Source organism: Camelus dromedarius, chromosome 19 (assembly GCF_036321535.1).
Source record: "Camelus dromedarius isolate mCamDro1 chromosome 19, mCamDro1.pat, whole genome shotgun sequence".
Classification (NCBI taxonomy): domain Eukaryota; kingdom Metazoa; phylum Chordata; class Mammalia; order Artiodactyla; family Camelidae; genus Camelus; species Camelus dromedarius.
In genome coordinates this window covers 35,050,663-35,072,804 of record NC_087454.1, presented here as the reverse complement: position 1 = coordinate 35,072,804, position 22,142 = coordinate 35,050,663, and the positions used below count along the sequence as shown (strand labels likewise).

The following is a 22,142-nucleotide window of genomic DNA, read 5'->3' as shown; positions in this document are numbered from 1 at the left end:
CTAACAAGTAAACCATTTATACAGAAAAAAGTATCTTTTCACTTCAAGACACAAACTATTAATTCAGATCTTTGTCACTGCTTACCTAGACCAGTAACTGTTTCCTTCCTCTTTTTATTGCACTCTGCTGCGAGATTCATCTTCCCACAGCGAAACTCAAAAGCTCTCGGTAACCTACATCCCCCACTGCTCCCCCATGAAGCCTAGAAGGTGTCTACCACAGACCGGCCACGGGGAATCAGCCATGGGGAGACTACAGCAGAGAGAGGAACGTATTAATTTTAAAAACTGAAAAGTCACTGGAGAGACTGAATGCCATCATCAACTTTGGGCGGAGAGGCATGCAGAGACAGAGTAATGGGTGAGACAGTGCTGCCAGTTTCTGCTCTGCCTCTCCCCGATTTCTTTTGGACCACTGCCCACCCTATCACCACTGGGAGTCAGCAGGCAGCAGCGGGAGCCCACATATGGGTGGGGGGAGGTTGACCAGCTGCCCCCATGGACTCACTCCTCCCATCCTCCTCCTGATCCTGCATAAGGGATGGCAGATCACCTATGAAAGAGCTATCTTCTCCCTTTAAAACTTTAGAGGCGAAGGCTTCCCAGAGGAATGCCTAGCTGGGGACGAGGGGTCAGGAGCAACAGACGGATGGTTGACTGCAGTCCTGGTGTCCAGGATGCTCTCCCTGGGGCTTATCTTCTCACCTCTTCTTCAAATCACAGGGAAGCCATAAACTAGGGCATGAGCCTCGGTGTCTCCTCCTGATATCTGATAACTCTAAGGGAACATCAGCTCACAGGCTAAAAGACCTGAGGTTGGAACCACCATAGAAGGGAAACCACAAACAGCAAAGGGGATCATATCAAGCAGAAATACTGGAACACACAGATTAAGAATTTAAAATAAACACAAGCAATGTTGTCAAAAAGATATTGGTAATACGAAGCAGGGGAATAGTCAAAAAGAGAGCCAAATGGAAAGACTAAGTATTAAAAAAAAAACACTTAAAGAAAGAATAGTAGATGGGAAAAATAAATTGCAAAACTGGAAGAATGGACTGAGGAAATCTCCCAGAAGGCAGGAAAAAAAGGATAAAGAGATAAATATAGAAATTAAGAGGGAGGGTATAGCTCAAGTGGTAGAGTTCATGCTTAGCATGCAGGAGGTCCTGGGCTCAATCCCAGCACCTGCTCTAAAAATAAATAAGTAAACCTAATTACCTCCCCCACCAAAAAATAAAATAAAATAAAGTTAAAAGAAAAAGAAATTAAAAGTTAAGCAGCATGGAGGATAAAGGTAGACATGCTGACAAACTGAAACTAGGAATCCACGGAGAGAAAATTAAAGGCAGGGAAAAAATATTTAGGGAAATAATAAAAATAAATAGCCCTTGAATTAAAGAAAGATGAAAGAACTCAGATGGAAAAAACTGAGTGCCAAACAAGAGAGATTAACAACTCAGATACAGAGGGGAGGGTCTAGCTCAAGTGGTCGAGCATATGCTTAGCAGGTACAAGGTCCTGGGTTCATTCAATTCCCAGTACCTTCTCTAAAAAATAAATAAACCTAATTACCTGCCCCTACCCACAAAAAATAAAAATTAAACAAAAAGAACTCAGATATAGTATTGGGAAATTTAAGCATATCAAAGAGAAATAGAAAACTCTGAGAGCTTCCAGAGAAAAAGAACATCTCCCATAAAGTTATAAGAATCAGATTTCTTAACAGCAACACTGGAACCAAATATCTGGGGATTTTCCAGATATCATTCTGTTACTGATTTCTATTTGAACTCCATTGTGGTCTGAAAACACACCTTATATGATCTGAATCCTTTTAAATGTATTGAGACTTGTGGCTCAGAATATGGTCTGTCTTGAGCAGACAGTTTACCAAAGAAGATATACAGATGGCAAATAAGCACATGAAAAGATGTTCAACACAATTATTAGGAAAATGCAAAACAAAAACATAATACAATGCCTCCACACACCAGCCATATCCAAGGGTCGCCAAGGGTACAGAAAAACTGGAACTCTCATATGCTGCTGGCTGGAATGTGATACGGTTCAACAATTCTGAAAAGTAGTTTGGCAGTTTCTCAAAAAGTTAAATGTACATCTACCATCTGACCCAGCCATTCCACTCCAATGTCTTATCCAAGGAAAAGGAAAGTGGATGTCCATACAAAGACTTGTACCTGAGTGTTCACAGCAAATTCACTGGTAATAGCCCAAACTGGAAACAATCCAAATGTCCATTAAGAAGTGAACAGATAAACCAATTGCAGTGCATTTATATAATAAAATACTACCCATCAATACAAAGGAATGAACTACTGATACACACAATAACACAAATGAGCTTCAAAATCATTGTGGTAATAAACAAGACAAACAGAAAAGAGTTCATAATGTTTGACTGACTGACATTAAATTCTAGAAAATGCAACTAATCTATAGCAATGAAAAGCAGAGAAGTGGCTGCCTGGGGATGGAGAAGGGTAGGGAGGGGTGGAGGAGGATTACAAAACACCAGGAAAAAACTTTCATGGAAGGTGAATATGTTCAGTACCATGATTATGGTTGTGATTTCACAAGTGTACACATGGAATAAAACTTACCAAATGAACCCTTTAAATATGTGCTGTTTATTGTACCTCAATTATACCTCAATCAGATTGTTAAAATGAAAAAAAAAGATTACCAGAAAATACTGCCTGAAAAAGATACACGAAATACAGACTCCAATTTTTTTAATTAAAAAAATGAGCAAGGAAAAGAGAGAATATAAAAAATAAGAAAAAACACATGTGTAATGATCTAGAACTAAAACTCCAGATAATATGCACACAGTGGTGGAGTGGACAAGCCAAAGGGATACGAAATGATGTAATCAGCTGGAATCCAGCCAGGAGGCAGAAACACACAGCTATTGTGAACAGAAAGCATTTCACATAATTAAGGAATTGCTGTCCAAGTTCTAAAGAACTGGAAAATCACAAAGGGAAACATTACCACCACACTAAGCCTTCTTTTCCCCAAGAGTGGAAATTTGTTCCAGTAGTAACAGTTGGGTCTGGCTTGTAGTGTTCCCAACATCCACCTCCCCGCCTCCACCCAAGCCTCAGCATGACCTTCAGAGGGCATGCCCCCTCCTCAGAGCTCTCAGTCTAGCTCTGCAGGGCTCCGCCTCTGAATTGACAGATTTCAATAATTTCAATCTCCTCTAATATTCTACAGAAATAGTGGGGAAATACGAACACCACTTGTTCAAGAAACACTTAGGGAATTCTTATGAAATTTTTAAAGCAAGATAATAGCGTTAATATAATGTTTCCCGCCCCCCCCCCGAAAAAAGTCCTTATCCTTGAAAGAGTCATGCTGAAATATTTACAGATGAAATAATATAATGCCTGTGATTTTTTTCAAAATAATCTGATGGGAGAAACTGCCAAAGAAGGCGGGGCTGTAGCTAAAACAAGATTAGACATGAACTGATCATTACTGCAAACGGATGATGCATAGGAGTTCATGATAATATTCTACTTTTTTATGTTTGAACTTTTCCACAATAAAGGGTATTTTTAAAAACATGCATACAATAGTATTCAGATAATAAAAATATAGGCAAAAAAGTATGAGCATCAGGTGCATTAGAAAGGTTGCCATTGGTGGGAGTGGGGATGGAAATCAGAAGTGAGAATAAAAGAAAACAGAATGGATGAATGAATGAATGAATGAATGAAGATGAAACAGAAGAGCCTAGCACAGACCAATGGCCAAACTGTGCTATAAACTAAGGGGTATAACTGATTCAAATTTCAGCACAATAGAGGGAAAAACAAAACCAAGTTCCAAGTCTTTTTTCTTTTCTTCTTTAAAAAAAATTTTTTTTTGTTTTTTGGGGGATAGGTAATTAGGTTTGTTTTTTCAATTTATCATTTTTCTTTTTAGTGGAGGTACTGGGGATTCAACCCAGGACCTCCTGCATCTAAGCACACACTCTACCACTGAGCTATACCCTCCCCCTGCAAAATGAAGTCCCAAGTCTTTAGACTGGCATTTTAGGTCTTCTAGATTTGGATGTGACCTACCTTTCAAAACTTATTTTTTTAATCATTCACCTTCAAAATCTAACATTCCATCAAAATGAAATATTCACTGTTGACAATGAGCAGCCTGTTCTCTAACACCACGGTGTAGTTCCTAACAGTCCTACACCCTAAAACTCTGCATCCGTGTCCCAATCTCCACACAACAACTCTTCACTTCTCCTTCAAAGTCTAGCCCAGATATTGCCTCCCACTGTTGCTTCCCCAGTGCCCTTATCTTCCAGTGGAGAGAAATCTACATACAAAACAAAACAAAAACAAAAAAACCCATTTTTATCAGAATTTCGCTTAAATATTTATCCTTTTCTAATTCACACTACAGATTTTTTTATTATTATTATTACCTTCTGTTCTAAAGATCAAGCTCCTTGCAGTGTAGTATCCTAAGAAGGGTCCCAGCTGTGCTCATCTCGGCAGCCCAAGCTTAGCACTGTGTCTCAAATGTTGCAGGTGTCTCCTAAATGATCAATGAGGAAAGAAGAGAGAAAAAGTGGGAGAGAGGAAAGGAAAGGCTGGAATGAGTAAAATGAACTGAATTTTTCAATTCACTGGTTCTTTCAAGCGAGAAAACTGATACTAAAAAACCCCAAACTCCCTTTAAACCATAAAAATGATTTTGTAACAGAAGATGTCATCACTTTTATAACTTATTTCTCAACTATCTGGAGCTTCCTTTTTTTTTTAAGCACATATAATGCGTATATCAAATGGCATAAAAGAAAGAAAAATGAGAGGTAAAAGCTGGAAAACACGTTGAGAAGCCTTTTTCTTAGGACACTGGCTCGCTCTACGCCTCCACCAAAAGCAACATGGCAGGGGGCGTTTCAACCCAGTGCACTTGGAGGAGAGGGGTGCCTCCCACTCATTACTCAACTTCCCTCACCTGACAGGCTCAGCAAGCGGCAGACAGCCAGGGGGACAAAGAAAACCCAAGAGCCTTTTTATGGGAGGTGGCGCAGACCATTCTGAGTTCTAATCCTGTGTGTGGTTCTCTTAGGTCTGTGACCTTGGGCAAGTCATTCAAGCTCCGGTTTTCTCTGTTGCCTTTACTAACTTTAAAATGGGGTGACGGCTAGTATGGTCCCCACTGTTACTGCTGGCTACCTTTTCTCAGTTTTCTTTTAAATGCCTTGATGCGTTTGGCGGGGAGAGGAGGCCACTGCAGAACTTTCCTGTTAAGAGCTGGCACCGCCTGGACATTCTGCGCAGACCCGTCTCGGGAACGAAGGCGGGCCAAAAGGAGGGTTGAGAGGCCCAGGCCGGCAATAAGTAAGGAGGCGCAGCAGAAACCTCCCCCAGAGGCTTGGAGAACACCTGGCTTTGAGCGGAGCAGCTTCCAGAACAAAGCGAGCAAGCGCAGTTCCGCGTCCCGGACGTCTCGCCCCCGCACGCGGATGCCATTCAGGCTCCGATGACTGAACACCTGCCGGAGAAACATCCGGGACCTCGCCGGCTGCTTGGACTGGGAAGTCTCGCGAGATCGTCCCGGAGGCCGCTGGACGTGCAGTAGGCGTGGCCCAGACAGAGAGCATGTGGGTCCAGCGTGGTGACCCGAGAGGAGCCCTTTGAAATCCAGGTGTAAGGCACCCTCTCCCAGGAGTCCCAGGAGTACCTAGTAGGTGAGATCTGCAGAAAAGCGGGGGACAGGGGCACGGGCTGAGGTCACACAATCACATTCTGGGGAGAACCAGGGTAAGTTGGATATTAAAAATAACTGGTATTTCATTTTATACTGCAGATGGATGAAATCAAGACTTGCTGCTGACATCAGTATGTACATCATGCCGTGTTCTGCCAATTCTAAGCTGCCGTTACATTTGACCCTTGATTAAGGAAGGGGTTAGGGGTGCTGACCCTCCTCATAGTTGAAAATCCGTGTAAACTTAACGGTGGCCCTCCATAACCCAGGAGTCAGCCTGCGAAGACTTTTGTGTTACTGAAGTGTTTACTGTTCAAAAAAAATTCGCATAAGTGGATCCGGCAGTTAAACCGCTTGTTGTCCAAGGGTCAACTGCAGTTGTAAGCTGCACCATCAATTTAAATAAGAAGGTTTTTTGGGGAAAAAAAATTATTTTACTCTACCCATAACGTTAATCATAAATAATGATCGTAAAACAAATCCTGAATTCAGATAGCATACACTGTGACAAAGAACAATCAGAATCGAGGAAATATATTTCTACTATTTTAAGAAATTCAGCAAAAAAAAAAAAATTAATGCTGCAGTGAATACTTTAATAATTGTGAAGTTCCTTACACACATTACTTTTACACTGTGAGATACATGTGTACAATTTTACATAAAGGTTTTGCTCAGAGGTAACAATGGAATATAGAAGATCTTGATCACTATTTCTTCCTTCTAAGATAACTAATTTTAATGTAAAGTAAGGAGTAACGTTCAATAGAAAATAAGGTGATAATTTATATTCAAAAGGTAAGGGGAAGGTTTATATATTTTATTTTTTTAGAAAAGATTTTTAAGTGTTTTATTTGGCCACTAAGTGTTGCTAAAATTTTATCAATTTATTCTCAATGAAAATGTAGATGTATCCTAAACCAAATATTTAAGTAACATTTTACTGGAAAGAGAACACTATGTGGTTACACAAATAAGACTTAAAAATGAGGTGTTGCCCACATACTGTATAATATTAATATTAAAACATATTAAATGGTGAGAAGATAATTTCTATTATGTGTGTAGGAGTTGTTTAATAGAGGATATGAGGAAAAGAGAAATATCTTCACAAAACAATTGATATTTTATCTGTAAAAACCAGTGGTTATTATGACTTACTCCAGGTAATATGAATATAATGAAATAATAGTTCCTGAAAATTTATAACTAAAGCAGATGTAGAAATAATCACTTATAGCTGCAATTTACTTTTTTTTAAATTGAACTACAGTTACAATGTGTCAATTTCTGGTGTACAGTACAATGTCCCAATCATACATATACATATATTTGCTTTCATATTCTTTTTCATTAAAGGCTATTACAAGATATTGAACATAGTTCCCTGTGCTATATAGCAGAAACTTTTTAAATCTGTTTTTATATATAGTGGCTAACATTTGTAAATCTCAAACTCCCAAATTTATCCCTTCCCACCCCTTTTCCCCAGTAACCATAAGATTGTTTACTATGTGAGTCTGTTTCTGTTTTGTAGATGAGTTCAGTGTCCTTTTTTTCTTCTTTTTTTTTTAGACCCACATATAAGTGATATCATATAGTATTTTTCTTTCTCTTTCTGATTTACCTCATTTAGAATGACGATCTCTATGTCCATCCACATTGCTGCAAATGGCATTATTTTATTCTTTTTATGGCTGAGTAGTATTCCATTGTGTGAATATACCACAACTTCTTCATCCAGTCATCTTGCAGTTTACTTTTAAAAACTATAGTATGCCTATGTAATAAAAATAAATGCATTTCCTACTATTACCCACAAACTTCCATCAAAGGTGAATAGTTGTATTATTCTAGAATCATCAATATGCAAGTATTTCAGTGTCAGGTTATAAACATTGTTTTAATCATCACTTTGTCAGAGAGGCATTTTCTGCAAACATTTCCCATCCAAACAATATCCATCTCTCCTTATTCTTTGCTGCATAGCACAGTTTTAGTGTCATAAGACATCATAATTTAAAGTTACACATTAATTCATACATTTTTAATTTAACACCTCTTCCTACCCAACCTGGCTGTAAACTGTGAGAGAACTACCCTACTTTTTGTTCACTTTTTTGTCCCAGCACCTAGCACAGTACCTGGCACCTAGTAGGCACTTAATAACTATTCATTGGGTCCATTCATATTTCCTTGGTACCTTTACTTTACTCCTTTTCCTGCCACTTTCCCTTTATTGAACCACTACACTTCCCAGCCCCTCCATTAACCCCTGCAAGGTATTCACCAACTGCTGAAACCAGGGGGCACGTCACTGAGAAGCAGGCGATGAACTGATGGAACTAGACAGAGAGGTGCCCTCCAGGATGGTGCCACCACCACAAGAGGTGAGAAGGAGCAGACACTCCAGAAATGCTACAGGAAATGGGGACGTGGTGGGGAAAGGAAGGTCACTCACCCCAACGTCTACAGGGCTGACAGCTGACGTTGCAGGAGAGCCCTGGCCCCTTGCCCTTGACCCCCTAGCACTGCGGAAAAGCAGGAATCAGAGGGATGCCTGGAGAGCTGAGGTGGAGAAGCAATACGGTGATCACCTGGACTTGAATTCCTATTCCGCCATTTACTAGATCTGTCACCTTAAAAACAGGCTTAAACCCTTAAAGGTTGCTTTTCTCAACTGCCACGTTGGAGATATCATTGCTTGCCTCGTATGGTGGTTATGAGAATTAAATAAGAGGATGCTTAAGAGTTTGATGGTGATGGACACACACTGTGGCCTCAATGAATGTAATGCAACCTCTATTATTATTTGATCCTGGCCTTGAATTAGATGAATCAGCCTCCTTGATCTTTTCCTCTCTTGTAGAATGAATCACCGCCTCAGCATCAGCCCAAGCAATGAGATAGCATATCTTAAATACGCACAACTATAGTTTTTTGTTTGTTTTTTTGTTTTTTTACAATAGGCACTGATCAAAGGGCTACTGTTCTGCTCCTGACTTGAGCGCTGAGACACTCGGCAAGCTTCCTCACAAGATGAAGGCTGTTTATCTCACTCCCTGGGCTGGAGCCCCGCTGGAGGCCACCTGAAATAACCTCAGATACAGTTTTAGAAAAAAAAAAAAAAAAAGCGGTCAAGGGGCCTGTGCCTTTTATTAATACAGGCACACCTCGTTTTATTGCACTTCGCAGACACTGCATTCTTTACAAATTGAAGGTATGTGGCCAGCCTGCATCGAGCAAGCCCATTCTTGCCATTTTTCCAACAGCATCAGATCACTTCGTGTCTCTGTGTCACGTTTTGGTAATTCACTCAAAATTTTACACTTTTTCGTTATTACTGTCTTTATTACGGTGATCTGTGATCAGTGACCTTTGATGTTATTACTATGACTCACTAAAGGCTCAGATGATGGTTAATTTTTTTTATCAATAAAGCATTTTTTAATAAAAAATTACTTTTTTAGACATAATACTGTTGCACTTAATAGACTATAGTATGATGTAAACAGAACTTTTTTTAACACCTTTATTGTAGTATGATTCCTGTATAGTAAATTACACATATTTCAGATGTAAAATTTGATGAATTTTGATAGATGTATACACTCATGAAACCACCACCACAATCAAGACAGCTCACATTTCCATCACTCCCCAAGAGATGCAAATTTCAAATTCCCAACTTATCCCTTCCCATCCCCTTTACCGTAAGTAAATACTACTTACCATACGTAAATATATAGGTAACATAAGTTTGTTCTCTATGTCCGTGAGTCTTACACAGAACTTTTACATGTATTAGGAAATCAAAAAATTTGTGGGACTTGCTTTATTTATACTTGCGTTATTGTCATGTTCTGGAACTGAACTGGCCATCTGTCCCTAGAGAATTTTCTTCTGTAGAGAATTTTTTCAAAGCATTTTCGTATCTATTAGGTTGTTTAAGCCTCGCAGTAACAGCAGGCCAGAATGATCATTTCCAGTTTCTTTTCTTACTTTTTTTCCTTAATCTTTTTTTCCCCCCAAAACCCAGACTAACAAGCTGATTTATGTGCCCGGAGCCCTGGTTCTGGCACACCAGTATCTGAAGGAAGGAGAGAGCCAGTTCATTAGGGAGCTGCTCAGTAAGGAATCGAAGGCACTGATCCAGGCTTTCCCTCTTTCCTTTTCTTCCCTTTCTTCTTTCTTTCATTTTCCCCCTCAATTCTTTCCTCCTCTCTCTCTTTTCCTGGCAACTTCTCACAGTCTACACCAGTTTTTATGTCCTTGCTCTGGGATTCTGGAATGCAATACTAATGCAATTACTAAACTACAAGCCTCAGAGGGAACAAACTATAATAGCTGTTTTTTTATTATTATTATTATTCCAACAGTGTTCTTTCTAAGTACAGCTAAAAGAAATGCAGCTTTCATTAGTCATGCAACAACATGTTCGCTGAATTGAGCCATTAACAGACTTTAAACATCGAAATAAATATTTGCAGGCTTACGTCGGCATTTCTGTTTGCCTGTTAAATAAACGACTGTATAATCATCTGAATATAAAAAGCCCTAAAACTGTATAAGCTAGACATAACTTGAAAATGAAAACTCAGAAACCTCAGAACATATTACTCTAGTTAAAATGGTGTTGACCTTAATCTACTTCTTATGAGTAAATACAAAAATGGATAAAAAAGAAAACTCTTGCTGGGGATTCCATCTTGAAGCAGAATTTATGTTGTTTTCTTATTAAAATTTAAAAAAAAACAGGATTTATAAACAACCTTGAGTGTAATAGAATCTGGATTAAATTATTTATCTCTTACAAATTTCACATCATCAGATGGACCAAATGTCTGAAAAATGGGACTGTTTTCCCTCTGGTTTTACACTCTAGCTGTCTTCCACCACCCTGTGCTGGGAACTTTGTATCAATATGGTGTCCCTGCAGAAGAGTAGAGTCTAATGTTAGCAAAGGCAATACCATTAATTATCGTTCTCAACACAAGTAAATTTTGTTAAAAAAAAAAAAACAAACCTGAACCACATGATACGTTGAGTCAATTGAATGAACATCAAATCAAATATCCTTTGACATTTTGACACTATTTTGGCTTACCGAATAAATTCCCAAATCTTTCGTGAACACTTCGGGCTTTAGACATTGTCTGAATATTATGTTTCTAAGGCCGATAAATTCATACTAAACTATCGAAGGTAACAAAAGCATCTGTCTTTCAATAACAGTTAACAACAATTACCTCATTTTGAAGGAATTTAAGAAGGAAGCTATATGCCCTACCCAAGGAAAAAAGGGGAAAAAACTCTCTACTTCAATCAGCAGATTTTATCCCCAGCAGGAGCAGAGGAAAGTTCTGTAAAGCTGGTAGCTTTTTTGGCCTGAAAAATCACAGCACTGGTCATTAAAGTCATTAGCAAAAATTAACCAGAAGAAGGTCTAACATACATAAATCAAGTCATAACAGTTATAATTGAGTGTTATTACTTTCTTCAAAATGGCACCTAAAACCATCAAGTTTATTCTCTTGTTCATTGTCCATCTTGTCCCTCTGGAAGGAGCTCATGAGAACAGAAATGCTGTCCTTCCCATTCACCCAAAGTCCCCAGTACCAAGAGCAGGACCCATATAGAGTGGGTATGTAGTAAATATTTATTAAATAAACAAGCACAACCTTAATACGCCAGGCAGAGAGCTGCCTTCATTACATAATCATGGAACTTTATATATTATCTCAACTTCCAAAAGTTCTTTGCAGCCCAGATCAACACTGGTGCTAATTTCAAAACTAGTTCACGGGTATATTTAATCCATGTTATTAAAGATTAAAAGGCATGTATAAAAGATTTCTTAGTTATTGTTTTGCATAGTGAAAACAAGAAGATAGTGCCTACATCTAACTTCAGTAATAATCTTACCTTCAAGGACAGACTCACATCCAAGGATTTAGCTCTCGCTATCCTTTGCAATTTAATTATGACTCGGAACACCTACTGAATTTCCCCTACACACATGCCTGCCACTATGGGACCATGTCCCTGACCTTCCCAAGGGCGGGGTGAACAGAGATAGTTCCCTGTACGTGAAAGTGGTTCATGATCTCACCAAAGTTACATCTGGTTTTCCTGGATAGGAAAAAAGGGCGCTATGTGCCTGAGAGACATCTCTGCGCAGAGAATTTTATTTTCAATACTGTGAGTTTTCATGAATGGTAATATTACCCCAAAAGGAGAAGGGAAAAGACCCCATTTCTTGTCTTACCCAAAGGAGAATTCACACAGGAGATGGAAGCGCTGTGTAGCAAAAGATTTTAAAGGTTTTATTTAGCAAAGGGAAAGTACACCTGCAAGAAGGGGAAGTGGGCTGATCCAAGGGCGGAAAAGCCGTGGTCTTTGTCCCTCCTCTTATACCCTTGCTTATAGGTGGTCTCTTGATTGATGGCTCTTGTCCCTGGAGTGCTGAGTCATCTTTGTCCCCTTTGCACATGTCCTTACCTATGATGCACACAGAGAAACCCATGGTGGGAGGGAGGAGCCTAAACTGCGATGCTGATCATATTACAAGGAGCACTGGCTCATGTCCCATTAGGTCCTTGTCACTACCACACAGTTGCAGCCAACAGGTTCTAACTGGTTTCTTGCTGATATCCACTTAGAGGAAGTAAAGCCCCTTTATGTCGGAGGCGGGCATAACACCATCTTCTGGACCTCCCTCCCTCTCCTCCACATCCGTCCGGTGCCCCCACTTACCTAACTACCTACCAATACTGAAGAGTGGCCTGTTTTACTTCCATGGGCTTACTTTAAGGTGCATACTTAGCGAAGATTTTCCTTTAAAAAGAAATTATTTCTTGAGGGTTTTCTAGCTACTGCAGCTCCCAAGTACTCTTATCTCTCCAGCCCATCTAGTGATTAGTGATTCAACCTCTGATCTGCCTTTCAGTCTTTCCTGCCTTTTCCTCCATCACCACATGACTTAGGTATTCTTCTAAAACCCAAAAGAAGTTATGGACAAGGAAATTAAAGGGCATAACAAGGGAAACTGAAATGCATAAAAACTAAAAATATCGTCCAGTTTAAGAGTTTCTTTTGTATCATCTTGAGCCAGTAAAGATGATTATCTTATTTTGAAAGTCTCTACCGAATGAAATTAGACCATCCATCCCTCTTGGGGCAAGGTAGGTCCTGAGTTTGCAGTCAAAATACCTAGGTTTAAGTGCAGGTTCTGTTCAATTTTTCTCCAGCTCAGTTTCCCCCATCTCTAAAATGAAGTCGTATTAAAATTCTACAAGATCATTTCATCCAATTGTGAGAAGGGGGCATATGTATGAAGGCAGCCTATTATGTATTATATTAAGGCAGCCTACATGTTAAGATGGTCTGCAGGCAGGAGGGCAAGTGAGGGTACTATCAGGAAAGACCTTATGGGAGGAGATGGGGTGAACCTGGGTGGTCAAGCCATCACCCTAATTAGGAGAGACACTGACTTCTCCCCTGCCCCAGGCCAGCAGCTCCACTACCCAGAGAAGAAAGCCATTTTCTGGGCCAGCCTTCTTTTTTATATTAGTTCTTAAAAGACAGTTGATTGAGGCTATTTTGAAAAAGGGGGGAGGGTACTGAAACCATCTGCTAAACTTCAACTCTTTTTTTTTTTTTAACTTGGAACCAACACTTACATTTGTTTTTCCTTTCCCCCATCACCAGTCATGGATACTGAGTGGCTAAATCTTGTATCTCTATCAGGAAAACATAGGACTATGGAGTGACTGTTAACGTCCTAAGGAGAACGCAATCTTTGGTCACAGCATTAAGTGCACCTGGATTTGGTCCCATTAGCCCTCTTTGAAATGACCTATAAACTTCAGCTCTTGAAGAACTGGGTTGGTGATGAAATACTCATGAATCAATGTCCACTGCCAAGTGCTGGCAGGGTTGGGGCAATCATGATGTGTTCCAGCCTCAGCTTGGCCTTATGCAAGGCGTGCGACTGTCGGAGCAAGACAGGTAAGCGCTCAGCCTCAGTTTCCTCCCTGTAAAACTGCCTTACTTCAAGATGTGCTGTAAGAATCAAGTGAGATAAAAGATGTGAGAGCTACACCATCATATACAAATCTGAGTTACTAGTGTGCTTGTTCTTTGAGTCCAGGCTTGTTCTTTAGAACTAATGAGGTATAGGGGGAAAATTATCAAAGGGCGACTTAACATCTGGAAAACATACCCAGGCCGTCTACTGTAAGTTTGTGGATCAGAAAGTCACACTGTTAAGGAGATTAAGGCTGTTGATGGAAAAAGTACCAGATGGGGTGTAGGTGTATGAGACAGGCTCATTCCCTCACCCCTGAATTCCCCCTTTCTTCTGTCAAAGCACTTCGTAAACCATAAATGCCTATTCAAAATCTAGGAATTACTCTTTATATGGTTTGGTTTGGTTTTTAGCAGTGTGAGGAGGATGGAATGAACTTGGACTCTGTAGGCAAACAGACCTGGTATCAGAGCCTGGTTCTACTGTTCTCTTGCTGTTTCTTTTCTTTATTAATTTTTAAAAAATTTTTTAAAAATCAATTTATTTTTTATTTGTTTGTGTGTTTTTGGGGGGGAGGTAATTAGGTTTATTTTTTTTAAATTTTAATTTACTTTGTTTGGGGGGGGGAGGGATGCACTTAGGTTTATTTATTTATTTACTTTTTAGAAGAGGTACTGGGGATTGAACCCAGGACCTCATGTGTGCTAAGCATGTGCTCTACCACTTTGAGCTATACCCTCCCCCTGGTAATTAGGTTTATTTATTTATTATTTTTTATTTAACGGTTCAAACCCATGACCGCATGCATGCTAAGCATGCACTCGACCACTGAGCTCTACCCTCCCCTTCTCCCTTGCTGTTTCTAAGTGTGGCCTTTGAGTACGGACTAAGCTGTGAACCTCAGCTTCCTCTTCTGTAAAATGGGCTAACACCTCACAGAAGTCTTTCCCAACCTCTTTCATAACATCACACACTTTGAAAACAAGAATATTTTGACTGCAAAGGATGTTGCCACCCACAGTGAGATGTAACCAGCCCAGGAGGCTCTGATCACCCAGATGGGGTCCTGCTTGGTCAACGCGAGGGCGAAGGGGAATGAGCGCTTTGGAGCTCAGTTATTCTTCAGGGCACACTAGCATTCTGGGCCACAGTCTTTCGGAAGCCCTACCTTATTTGGTTTGTGGGGAGGAATAAATGTGAACCTCAGAATAGATGTGGAGTGATTTCTTAGGTGCCTTCCTTCCCTAGATCAAGGACAGACAGAGCAACCTACTTAGCTGGTGCCCATCTCCCTGGCCAAATCCTCATCTGCAGGGCGCCGGTTGGGTTGTACCAGGGCAGAGCCGCCCACCCCAAGTCGTGCTTTGGGGCAACTCTCTTTGGTGACCTCACTGGCCCACGCTGCCATGGGAGCTGTGGCCTGCCCTCCTTGAAGCATCGTTCCACAGCACCGCTACCTAAGGCCACTACCTGGGTGGGCAGCAAGCTGTTCTCTACTTTGTCCAGGTTTTACTGGGGGGGGGGGGGAGAAATAAGGTAGAAGGGCCAGTGGAGGTTTTCCCAGATGGATATTTCCAGCAAAGACACTGGCGGGAGTCATAAAACCTTAAAAATGGCAGTGCCAGAGAGGCAGCTTTTCGTGGCCAGGACAGAGCTTTTAGTGCCAGCTTTTACAGTGCTGGACTTTGGAGTAACAAGGACTCAAAGGGTATGTCTTTCCAGAAAAGTCTAAAACTTCTTACCATTCCAGCAGCAGAAGCATCCTTGGCTGAAAACCGCCTTCTGAGCTTCCTGCTGCTTGAGGGTCATTGCGTTGCTCCTCCTGAAATTCCTACCTTGCCTTGATGGATGCCCAGGAAGCACCATTTAATCAGCCCCCAATATGTGCCCGATGCTCCATGTGTTATTTTCAACCTTGACGACCACTGAACCAAGTATCGCCCAAGGTTACAGAATTGGAGGTGGGCAGAGCTGGGATTCTAACTCAGTTCCAACACTCAGGCCAGATCTTCTTCCAGTATGCCATCCTTCCTATCTGGCAGTAACAGAGCTTCTAAGAGACCTAATGAGCTTTCATGTTTTAAAACTGTATTTTTAAGAAATGTAGACAGGGGACTAAGAGCTCTGCCATTTAATATTAATGTTGATACAAGTATATATCTAGCCTCTCATGGACAGGAAATAAGACACTATGGACAGCAGACCAGGGCTGGGTCAGTAAGAGGCCAGGAGGGAAAAAGAAAGAGGATAAAGAAGATGACATATGCTCTCCCTCCTGTAAGATCCATCAGTGCACCAGAGTCTAGGCGTACACTAGATGGCTGTATATATTTCTGTTTATGGTAACCACAAATAAAATGATACAAACCATTGTATAGGTTCAGTTCTTCTCAAGCAATCATTTTGATGACCTCAGAAACCGTTGCAAATATTTAAGGAAAGGCACCCGCACCCATGTAATACTCAGATACATGTAGACCAACTTTTCTCACCCACCCTTGGTCCTGTTGACATTTTGAAATGGATGATTCTTGGCATGGGGCTGTCCTGTGAACTGCAGGACAAGCTGTTTTTCAAATGAGCTGATTTTTTTTTTCGTCCCAAAGGTACCTATTATATTTTAGCGTAAGTACTGAAATAAATGGCAGAGGGTATTGTGTGTGGGAAAATGCCTTCAGGAAGTAAACTTAAGTGACTCCTTTTCTTTTCTTTTTTTTTTTCCTTCAGGAACTGGTCTTGTGAAAGCATAATTGCTCAATATCCAGGACAATTGCCTTTCTACATATCTGCAATTATGCTTAGCACTTTTTCACATCTCATGGTCCACACGTACTGGGTTGCTGTGGGCCAAAAGTGAATTATTTGATGTTATCTAATCCAGAATAGTTTATGAAAATGTATGTGGACCAAGGTAAGTGAAATGGGAGGAAAAGGGAGTTGACTAAGATTAGGAGTCTTTATTTATTTTACTTATTTTTCAACAGAGGGTCTGGGGATTGAACCCAGGACCTCATGCATGCTAACCATGCACTCTACCACTGAGCTATACCCTCCCCCCAAGATTAGGAAGCTTTAAAAGGGTAAATACATGCTTTAAAGTCCTTACTGTCCTTTTGACAGGGCCTCCTTTGACCGTAATAATTATCCCTGCCAGCTATTGTGAAACAGTTTACACTACATGTGACAAGCATGGTTTTTTGAGTTTGTTTCTGGCTTTGCTTTTAAAGGCAAGGTCCCATAATTTATAACAATAGCCAGAAAATCTGGAATGAAAACCACTGGATGACGTCAGCTGTCTCCAATTTCTGCACGAAGGAAAGTGATTTCCAGGAAGGACTTAGTCTGCTGCTCATTCCTTCCCATCTGCCTGGACCATCCATCATCCCTATGCCAAAATCATCTTTTATGTTCCTCTTTCTGTCTTCAGTGCTCACTTAGAGCTCACTACTTGAGATCACACTCAGCAAGATTTGCTCTAAACTAATGAGAGGAGGGTGAATACCCAAAATAAGACTAGCTATGTGGCAATACCGCAGATGGGTAATAGGAATATCACACTATGTTCTCCCTACTTGTGTGCTGGTTTGGAAATGTCCATAATACAAAGTTGTGTTTTTTGACTGTACTCCACTGAAGAGTGAGCCTACTGAATTCAGCTACTACCTTTCCCATCCCAGTACATCTTCATCCCTAGTGTCTCACAGAAAGACAACCAGACTGTTATGAAAAAAGAAAAAAAAAATCTCACCACTTTACATGTGCTCTGGATCCCATCAAGTCATGTATCCTGAGAGATCTTGCTTCTAAAGGCATCCTTTTTCACTCTCACATATTTAATCTCACCCGCTACTGACTCCTACCCATCTTCCTTACACACCTAAGCTTCTCCAGCTTAATAAAGGCCTTCACTTTACTGAGCGGATCTTTTGTAACTCTCCATGAAAATGAACATGTTTAAATATTTTTAAATCCATATGAACTAAACACGGGTTTTTAAAAACCAAGTTAAAGAGGTCCTGTGATTGGCTGGTTGGTTTTTTTACTTAAAATGACAATTGCACATCTCAGCATCATGTGTTAGAAATACTACACGATGAAGAAAAGGGAACCTTCCTACACTGTTGGCGGGAACGTGATTTGTTGCATCCACTATGGAAAACAGTATGGTGATTCCTTTAAAAACTAAAAATAGAGTTACCATATGATCCAGCAATCCCACTCCTGGGCATATGTCCATAGATAAATCTAATTTGAAAAAATATGTGCACCCCAATGTTCATAGCAGCACTATTACAACAACCAAGAAATGGAAGCCACCTAAATGTCCATCAACAGATGACTGGATAAAGAATTTGTGAGATACACACACACACACACACACACACACACACACACAGGAATACTACTCAGCCATAAAAAAAGAATGAAATAATGCTGTCTGCAGCAACATGGATGGATCTGGAGATTATCATACTAAGTGAAGTAAGTCAGACAGAGAAAGACAAATATTATATGATATCACTTATATGTGGAATCTAAAAACATATGACACAAACATGGCTATCAAAGAGGAAGCGGGGGATAAACTAGGAGTTTGGGATTAGCAGATACAAACTACTATATATAAAATAGATAAACAATAAGGTTCTAATGCATAGTACAGGGAACTATATTCAGTAGCTTGTAATAACTTTTTCAACTAATTTAGACACTAGAGAATGTTTAGGTTGGAAGGGAAACTTCATTTCCTCCAGATTCTTATTTGAACAGATGGGGGGGGGGTTCTCTGATGATAAACATAACTTTGCTTAGACCCATCCAGCAGGTTACCCTCTGAACTGGGGCCAAGACCCCAGTCTTCTGGCTACTGCTTTTCTGTTTCAAGGCCCTGGGGACCTTCTTCAATATGATTAATTCAAATTCCAAGTAGAATGCAATTGTAGGGAGAAAATCTTTCCCACATCTTTCGGAAGAAATAACTGTGTATCTGTTTCTACCAATTAATTAAAAGAAAAAGAAAAAAAAAATCTTAAGCAACTCATCTGGCAGACCAGAGGTCTTTTGGAGTAAGGATGTATGAAAGGAGGAGGGCTTTAGTGGAGGTGGGGCCCAGGAAGAGTCCCACGGAAGGACGCCTGCAGCTTTACCCAGGATGTGAGGTGCAGCGGAAGTGCACTGGCTTTGAAATCACACCGGAGTTCAAAGCCCTGCGTAGCCACTGCCCTTATTTACTTTTTACTGTATCTCAGTTGCCTCATCCATAAAACGTGGCAACAACCAGGACTGTTCTATTGATTCCAGATCAAAGAGCTTGGCATAAAGCAGGTGCGCCATAAAAATAAGTTATCCATAACACTTAGGGGATGCTCAGGGCTGGGGCAGGTGACCGCAAGTGGCCTGAAGCTGAGACCCCCCCACCCCACCCCCGGGCCAGGCACAGACCCTGGGGCTTTCCTCATTTGCTCTCTGCGAGGCCAACTCCGGACTCTGTGCGGAGCCGCTGACTCAGGGGAAACTGGGAGCCGCTGGACCACAGGGAAACGATTTGCTTTTCCTTCTTGCCGGGAGGCCCGAAAACCGGCCAGTCTGAAATGGCTGTCGCAACATCATCAGCAGCAGCTTCCGGGGCAGGAGTGGTGGACTGAGACTTTGGCCCCGAGCAGCCTCTCCGGGATTGACCTCTAGCACGGAGCCCGCACAAAGTGCTGAGTCACGGGGAGGCGGCGCCGCGCGCGGCGGGGCGGGCCCAGCGCAGTCACGTGTCGGGGGCCGGATCACAACAACGGCGCGGCGTGCAGCGGCCGCGGCCGCGCCGCTTCCTCCCGCGACCCACCGGCTCTCCGAGCATGCTCAGCGCGGCGGCGCGGCGCGCCCGCTCCCGGCCTGCAACTCCACCCGCCGGGTTTTCCGGGCCGCCCTGGGGGCGGGGCTTTCGGCGGCTGGGGCCCTGGGAGCGTAAGATGCGGTGTTTGCACAGCCGGTGGGTTCTGGCTCCGCGGCTCTAGTTTTTTTTCTGCGGAAGAAGTGACCTGGAATTCGCCTTTGGTCGAGGCTGATTCTGCAAGATACGGTGGCCTTCTTTTCGCTTTAGCCATCGTTAAAGCCCTAAACGTTCTGGGCAAGGCTGTCCGCTGAACTTGCACTCCCGGAAGTCGAAAGTCAGTCCTGGGTGCGATCTACAGAATGGAATCGAGAAGTCAATCTAAAAATGCAGACCTCTGTCAAATAGAGGAGAATGACTTCCGTTGATCTGTAGTGGGTTTTTTTCCCCTTGTAACGGCAATTAGTAAAGGCAGCGTGGAAGTCACTGTTAAATTTGACCTAACTGCCAGGTGGTGCTACCACGCTACATCTGATTTGGGATTGTCCAAAGCCCAGGGGCTCTTTCTTGGGTACAGGTTGAGCATTAGGTGGTAGGGTGGGAGAGGCCCCTTTCCGTGAGTGTCAACTAGGAATCTAGGGCTGAGGGACTAAAACTACAGTGTTCATTCTCACTATACTCAGTATAACGTAGAGCTTTGGCTAGATGAGAACTTAGGCTCCTACTGAACAGCCCCGTCCCTGTTTCCTCATTAAGGCGAAACTGACACTCTCCAAAGAGACCAGCTTCAAGGTGGTGGGAAGAAATACAGCAGGTGTAGGGGGAAAGTGTGCTTTGCAAAGTTTGGATATCTACACCTGTGGTGTTTCAATTAAGTGGCATTCGAGTCACATATGTATCTCATATTTTCCATTAGCCACCTTAAAAACTAAAAAGAACAGGTCATTAATTTAGTATACTATAGCAACATATCCAAAGTACTGTTACAGCAACATGCAATCATGCATATGTGAGATGAGATTATGAGGATTACAAAGTGATTTTTTGGATGCCTCCCCAAGACAATGACCAACACTACACGCCACCCCTCCCCCTCACTGCTGGACTTCCATAAGAAGCTAACATTTATACGAAGCACTTTTCTAGAGTTAAAGACAAAAATGGCATAAATCATCTCTACCCGAGACGAAGTCACTATCTAGTGTGGAGACACACACACACACACATATATATACATATATATACACACACATATATGTGTGTGTACATATATGTGATTTTATCATAATGTAGATATAGAGACATTTACAAATGCAATCAAAATACAGAGAGGAGTACTGGGACTCAAGGAATGAACAGGAATGTGTCGGATGGAGAATCCCAAGCAGAAAAAACAGCACTAAGCTAGGACTGCGCAGGTCTAGTGAGGTTGGCGGGGAGGGTACAAGGAAGAAAGAGTGGGCTGTGGACAGAAGGAAGAGAAGGAGGCTTGGTTTTTATCCTGGCTGTTGAAACAGATGATTGAAACATCTCCTGAGCTTCAGTCATACCCCACCCACACTCCAGACACACACACACTCCTGTGGAAATTACAGGCAGACCTTGGGTATCTGTGTCCCCAAGCCCTAAGAGGGGCGCACATCCAATATGAAGGGTGTGGGAGAAAAGACTCCTACGATCATAATCCATTCGGCAGTCAATACGTGCTTACTAAATGTTAACTTTGTCAGGTGAGGGATTCGGGCACAGTAAATACACACTTCCTGACCTCAGTACATGTATGATCTGGTTGCTGTCACTTTCCCCCTGACCTGTTATTTCATCTCTCTGTTGACACATTTACCGAACAATTACTTGGGGGCGAGGTACCTCTTTCTTTCCCTTTCCTGCCAGGACAAGGCCAACCCCAGTTATTTCTAATATCTTCTACGCCCATGGTAAGCTCATGTGAGCATCATTTTAATCACTTAGTGGACGAATCTTAGGTTTGGAGGTGAGATACTTTGGGGGATGATTCAATCTAATGATCCTTCTGGGGATGTTGACAAAGCCCCTCTGTTACAATGAATGGTGTCTGTGCCATCCAAAGAACACATGTCATCAAATAGTTCATTTAGAGTCTACACAAATATTTGTAATATGTTCATATCTCAAAAGTTGTAGACAGATTTTCTTGCCATATGCTGCTGCTATCACCCTGGTTTTTATAAGTGTGAGACCCTTTTCACCTAAAAGATAGTCTGGTGGATTCTTCATTAATTCAAATAATCAGCTTTCTTCCTCAACCCAGAGCTGATTTCTTTCATTAGATAAAACGGACTTTTGCGTAGCGCGTTTGCTTAAAGCGAGGCCGACCTTACCCGGTAACCCGCGCCGAGCTCCTCCCCTTTGGCTCCGCCCTAGCCACGCCTGCGTACTTTCCACACCCCCGGAGCCCTCCAGAGTCTCCGGGGGCACTCGGCCACGCCTCCTCCCCTGTACCGCCTCCTGGCCACGCCCCCGCCCGTAGTCTATAAAATCCGGAGCGGCGGATCTTGT

General features: G+C 41.8%; 1 non-coding gene across 1 annotated transcript; it reads right to left on the bottom strand.

Annotated features, from left to right (window-relative positions):
• Window positions 1-13,486: 13,486 nt before the first annotated feature.
• Window positions 13,487-13,614, bottom strand: LOC116147867 (small nucleolar RNA SNORA25). The gene has a single exon (XR_004131458.1). It is a non-coding gene; the product is annotated as a small nucleolar RNA SNORA25 (small nucleolar RNA).
• Window positions 13,615-22,142: the final 8,528 nt, after the last annotated feature.